A 6,792-nucleotide genomic window follows, 5' to 3' on the forward strand; every position below is an offset into this window, starting at 1 on the left:
AGGAGGGGCCTCTCGCCTGGTCATCACTCCAGTCTTGCTTCCGTCCTACCCCATGCTCGGGCATGCCACGCCTCCCGCGGCCCTCTTCGGAATCCTCTGGGGTCGAGCCGCGGCCCAAGGACACACCTCTCTCAGCGATTTCTTCAGCGGGACGGGACCTTGCGAGGCCTGCGCAGCCGGCGCCGAGACCCACCGGGGTAAGGCCCTCAATCGCACCCTCACCCCGGCAGACCCCCGCGCCGACCACGAGGCGCCGTCCCCGGACCACGGGCTCCTCCTTCAGCCCTCCCCCCGGCCGGCAGCCACTAAAAAGTAGCGCAGCACCGCCAATGAGAGCAGGGCCAGGAGGCCTTTAAATTACCCGCGGCGACGAAAATCACCTCTTCAGCGATTTCTTCAGCGGGACGGGGACCGTGCGAGGCCTGCGCAGCCGGCGCCGAGACCCACCGGGGTAAGGCCCTCAATCGCACCCTCACCCCGGCAGACCCCCGCGCCGACCACGAGGCGCCGTCCCCGGACCACGGGCTCCTCCTTCAGCCCTCCCCCCGGCCAGCAGCCACTAAAAAGTAGCGCAGCACCGCCAATGAGAGCAGGGCCAGGAGGCCTTTAAATTACCCGCAGCGACGAAAACTCACCTCTTCAGCGATTTCTTCAGCGGGACGGGACCGTGCGAGGCCTGCGCAGCCGGCGCCGAGACCCACCGGGGTAAGGCCCTCAATCGCACCCTCACCCCGGCAGACCCCCGCGCCGACCACGAGGCGCCGTCCCCGGACCACGGGCTCCTCCTTCAGCCCTCCCCTCGGCCGGCAGCCACTAAAAAGTAGCGCAGCACCGCCAATGAGAGCAGGGCCAGGAGGACTTTAAATTACCTGCGACATCTTGGCGTCGCACGCCTAAGGAGCACGCCTAAGGAGCACGCCAAAGGGGCCTGCCCCTTTGTCTCGCCACTTCGTCTCGGCCCCGAGAAAGCCACGAACCTTACCCACAGACGAAACTACAGCACAAACAAATGCCAATCAGCCATGGACAAACGGATTTTTCTGACCGGATAAAGCCATAACGCACCGACCACTTTCAAACACCTAAACCAATCCTTTCCAGCCACAATACAACACACCCTTCACAATCTCGCCAGCTTCCATCAACTAAAATCAAATGTCTAACTAGCCCTCACAGAATCCACTCCAGCTGTTCCAACATCCACTCCAGCAGTTCCAGCATCCACTCCAGCAGTTCCAGCATCCACTCCAGCTGTTCCAGCATCCATCCTAGCAGATTCCGCACGTATCCGGTCACAGACCTACCCCTACTCATAACCTCTAGCAAACCAGCATATAATGACACACAGCCATTCCATCCCCATACTCAAGAGAAAACCCAGAAATAACTCTCCACCAGACCCCATTCAGACACCCAGACAACAAAGACTCATCAACATCATGACATCTCCCATTACAACAACTCCTCGGCCTTTCATTATTCACTTTAACCTTATTCAATGCACAGTCACTGTCCAAAAAAAATGCACCTTCTAAATGATTACCTAATTGACAACAACCCTGACATATGTGCAATAACGGAAACATGGCTAAAACCCACGGACATATCATTAACAAACCAACTACCTACACAATCCTTCGACCTCTTCTCAATACCTAGACCGAAAAAGAAAGGAGGAGGAATTCTACTTGCTGCAAAAAAACAATTGGGTATAACACTACAACAATCATACTCCACCTCAAAACTTGAATGCTCCATATTCAAATCTCAACATCTACAAATATTCCTCATCTACGCCACACCAGGAACGCTAGAGGCTAACCCCTCCCCTCTAATAGAGATGATAGCCAAACATCTAAATTCAGACAAACCAACCATCATACTGGGAGACTTCAACATTCACGTAGACTCCACCCCTCAATCCACTAACTGCGAAACCTTCCTTACCTCCCTCAGTCACCTTGGATTCACACAAATAATCAGCGGGCCCACTCACAAAGCAGGTCATACATTAGACCTCATATTTATCAACGAGAGCTGGTCCATCCATACAAATCCCACCTGCACGCCTATCCCATGGTCAGACCATCAGCTTATAGACACAACCCTCAAAATGAAAAACACACCTCCTCCAAACATCTCCAAAACCACCATTCATTTCAGGAAACCATGCGCACTGGAGTTACTCAACAAACAATGCTCCAAAGACCTCAAACAAATTGACTTCTCAGACGCCAACACAGCCACCACTTCATGGATCAAACTCACGAACAAAATAGCTGATCAACTCTGCCCAACCTCCTCAAAAGAAATCCAACCGACACGAGACAACAGAAAACCATGGTTCACCCCAGAACTCAAAACCCTGAAACAGAAACTACGAAACAAAGAACAAAGCTGGAGAAACAACCCTTCTCCCACATCCAGACTTGACTACAAAGCCACCCTCAACACCTACAGAAACGCCATACACAAAACAAAAAAGGACTTCTATGCAAAAAGAATTCATAACTTCATCTTCGACTCGAAGGCTTTATTCTCCTACGTCTCATCACTCACCAAACCAACACCACCATCCATTCCAGACCACCTAGCGCTCAGTAAGGCCAACGAACTAGCCACCTACTTCAAACAAAAATCTCAAACCTCACCCTCTCCCTTACAACCCACCAAACGCTTCCAACACCTCATAGCACATACCAACTCACTCTGAATTCTAGACTAGAGTCATTCGAGCCCACATCAGCCATGGAGATTGAAAACTTACTTAAAAAATTAAACCATCGGCACATCCCTCGGACCCACTCCCTACTAATTTGCTCACTGCCATCTCTAGCACCGTCGCAAAACCTATTGCAGAAATCATCAATACCTCCTTAGCCATGGGCACAGTTCCTAATCAGCTAAAACTTGCAATCCTCAAACCCCTACTGAAAAAACCAACTGCATCACCCATGGACCCAGCCAACTACAGACCCATTGCAAAACCTGCCCCTGATCTCCAAACTGATGGAAAAAGCAGTAAATAAACAACTTTCCGAATACCTCGAGGAGCACAACATTCTTTCCCCGGCACAATATGGTTTTCGCAAATCTCGAAGCACAGAGTCCCTTCTGCTTTCCCTCACTGATAATTTACTTTTGAACCTGGAGAAAAAACAGTCATTCTTACTGGTCCTACTAGACCTGTCTTCAGCGTTCGACACGGTAAATCACTCACAACTCCTAGAACAACTATCAAACATAGGAATCAAAGGCACAGCCCTCTGTTGGTTCAAATCGTTCCTATCCAACAGGTTTTACAAGGTCAGAATCAACAACAAGGAATCTGACCCCATCCTATCAGACCAAGGCGTACCACAAGGTTCATCCCTCTCCCCCTACCCTGTTCAACATTTACCTCCTCCCCCTCTGCCATTTGCTATCTCAACTCAAGCTTACTCATTACCTCTATGCAGACGACATCCAGATCCTAATCCCCATCACAGAATCAATTCAAAAAACCTTCGTCTACTGGGAGAATTGTCTTAAACCAATTAAACAACTACTCTCCAGCCTAAACCTGATTCTAAACTCCAGCAAAACAGAGCTGCTACTAATCTCACACAACCCGAACAACCACCCACCTAGTCTGGCACAAACCACATCTTTAAACATGGAGCTCTCTGCAGACGTCAGGAATTTAGGGTACTTGGCTTGACAATCAACTTAACCTTAAAAAATTCATAAACACAACCACCAAGGACTGCTTCTTTAAACTACAGGTCCTAAAGAAACTAAAGCCACTCCTTCACCTCAATGACTTTCGCCTCGTTCTTCAATCCATTATTTTTTCGAAACTTGATTACTGCAACTCAATCTTACTGGGCCTCCCCTCCAACAGCATCAAACCCCTACAGATGGTACAAAACGCCGCAGCCAGAATCCTAACTAACACTAATAGAAGAGACCATATTACCCCCATCTTGAGCTACCTCCACTGGCTACCCATCAAACAGAGAATCATATATAAAACCTTAACCATTATCCATAAAACAATTCATAACGTCGCACCTATATCTCTACAAACCCAACTTCGCCTACAATCATCGGCCAGACCCATCAGAAGTGCCTACAAAGGCACATTAGTTGCAGTTCCCGCCAAATCAACGTTAAGAAAAAGAGCACTATCCACTGCGGGACCACATCAATGGAATGCGCTCCCACCAGACATAAGACTCGAACCCAATCTACCAGAGTTCAAAAAAAGGTTAAAAACATGGCTCTTCAGGCAAGCATTCCAACTCCCAGAGTGAAACTAGGCACCTCCTCCTGTCTTTCAGATCCAACCATTGCAAGGTGTCACAAACACATTGACACTCAATTTCATACACGGACTTGATTATTCACAATATCTATTTATTTAAGTCATCCTTTTCATATTATATTATTTAACCGATTACTTGCAGACTATTTACGCTACCAAAGTTCCTTGTAAAATGTGAACACGAATAATGTTATAATAATATTATATGTTTGTTAAATACTATTGTTACTTTCACTGTTCCTTGTAATAATGTTCAATAGTTGATTGTTATTGTTCTATGTTCTATGTAAAAAACCCCAGTCTAATCTCCCAGACCAGGGCAACCTTTTCGTTACTTGTAAACCGGACTGATTTGTATTGCATACAGGAATTCCGGTATATAAAAATTAAAAATAAATAAATAAATAAATAAATAAATAAGTGGGATCGCTCTCCTAGCGCTCCACAACACATGCACATTAAACTTGTTTGCGAGCCCATGCTAAAATATATTTTGCACGAGTTTTATTGCCTAGGCCCCTAAATGTGGATTATTCCAGACACAAGTAAATAGGTTTGAAAATTGCCTTCTATACGTCTGTAATTTTCAGTGCACTCTCGGATAAACCCCGATGTGAGTAGTGTAAAATTAATTTACAAACATAGCAATATCATTACCAGTCCAGTAAGGGGAAAAAAAAATACTGCATGAAAATAAATAAGCGATTGCAGATGTAAGTACCTGATGCCTTGCAGCTGCTTTTGACATCCTTTGGTTTCCCTAAACTTCCCAAATGAAAGGGTGACAGAAGTGTATCATCTTCCGCTGTCTCTGTGTGTGTTTGTCCTGGAACTAGAAAATGTTTTATCGAAGAATTTGAAGGATGGCGTTTTCATGAGCCCTGAAAAAAAATGGCCATCACTTGCCTCCCGTTCTCTCGTGGCTTTGTACTGAGGGATTGTGGCTGCTTTAGATTATCCGTCTCATCTATTCCCTGAACATTTGACACTCGGGCCTTCGCACTGACAGCTGATTGATATGTTCCATTTTTGCTAGGGTTAGGAATGACTGACCTCTCCTCCCTTACGTTCTGTTATTCTCACCGCCCCATCTCCTGGCATGATGCCGTGGGAAAGACAGCGTGCAGCGGGTCTGAGGCACGCAAAAAAAAAAAAAAAAAACACCTTCGAAAACAACTGTCAGAATGATCTTTTCCATACTGAATTATATACGAAACGCATTTGCAATTATCGCATGAAGAACCCCCTCCGTTCACTTTGCATTAGCCCTGAACGATCAAATTATAGAAATTAGTCGGAAAGGATCATCCATCAGGGTCAATCTGTCACAGCGCAAAAGGCTTCGGATCACTAGGGCACTATGTTTAACGAAGGAGGAAAATTTCAGCCGTGCAGAAGCCGAGAGCAGCTCTCTCCTACCCACCTGGCATGGATTAACTTCATCCCGAATTCTAAGCCCTTTGGGGGTAGAGTCCTGCAACTTTCTGTGTCCGACTACTTCACTTTTTCTCTCACCTGCGGACGACCGCCGGAGAGGAAGTCTCCTGTGAGACTTAAACCCCCTTGGCACCCTCCTTCTGCCAACAGAGGTTGCCACTGTAGCAAGCAGCGGCTTCACTCCCTCTCTCCCCCCTGACATGATGGCGTCACCCTCCTCAGCCTGCCAGCCTCGTTGCACTGGGCAATGGAACAGAAGTCTCCTGTGCCACAGCGCACAGCGCTACAGCCTGACCCAAATCTCCTACTGTTTTAGACTCTGACAGGGCGCAGGCGCACATTTGAGCGCACGCATCGGCCCTCGACTAGGAAGGCGGTTATTTTATAACTTGTGTGCGTATATGTGTGCACGATATGAAATAGCCAGGCCACCCGCACTTGTGCTCCTAATTTTAAACGGGTGCACACGTCATTCCCAGTTTACCATTTCGTCCACTAGTTTGCCCAGCTAACAGCTATTCCTCCACCCCCGGTTTGATAGCCTACAATCTCACCAGTTACCCCAGAGCATTTAAACCCCTCAGAAATGGCTCAGTCCTTTTATTTTATAACTTACACGTCATCCATAGCAGAAGTAAAGTTTATGCGGCAGGGGACCACAGCAGGCGCCGGGGCGCGAAAGTATTTCCGCGCACATCTCTCGGCCAGGCCACGAAACACCAGAACCACGCCAGCACTCCAGCCCTTTTTAGAAACTTTTGAGATGTGCGCGCTGCGGCATTGACGCACGTATAGGGGCTCTTTTTTATAATACGGTAGGCGCGTGCGAGCCCGACTTCTTCATGCATCTCCCAATTAATTTATATGCCGGGCTTTTAACATTCATCATTTTCTGTACACACAGGAGTGGATTTTCAAAGGAGTTACATGCGCCAAAGTAGCATATATCATAGCAATTTTCAAAAACCCATTTATGCACGTAAAACCTTTTGAAAAATACCTCCATACTGCATTATGCATGCGGATGAACTCTATGAGCCTGATTTTCA

This window comes from Rhinatrema bivittatum, unplaced genomic scaffold (assembly GCF_901001135.1).
Source record: "Rhinatrema bivittatum unplaced genomic scaffold, aRhiBiv1.1, whole genome shotgun sequence".
Lineage (NCBI taxonomy): Eukaryota > Metazoa > Chordata > Amphibia > Gymnophiona > Rhinatrematidae > Rhinatrema > Rhinatrema bivittatum.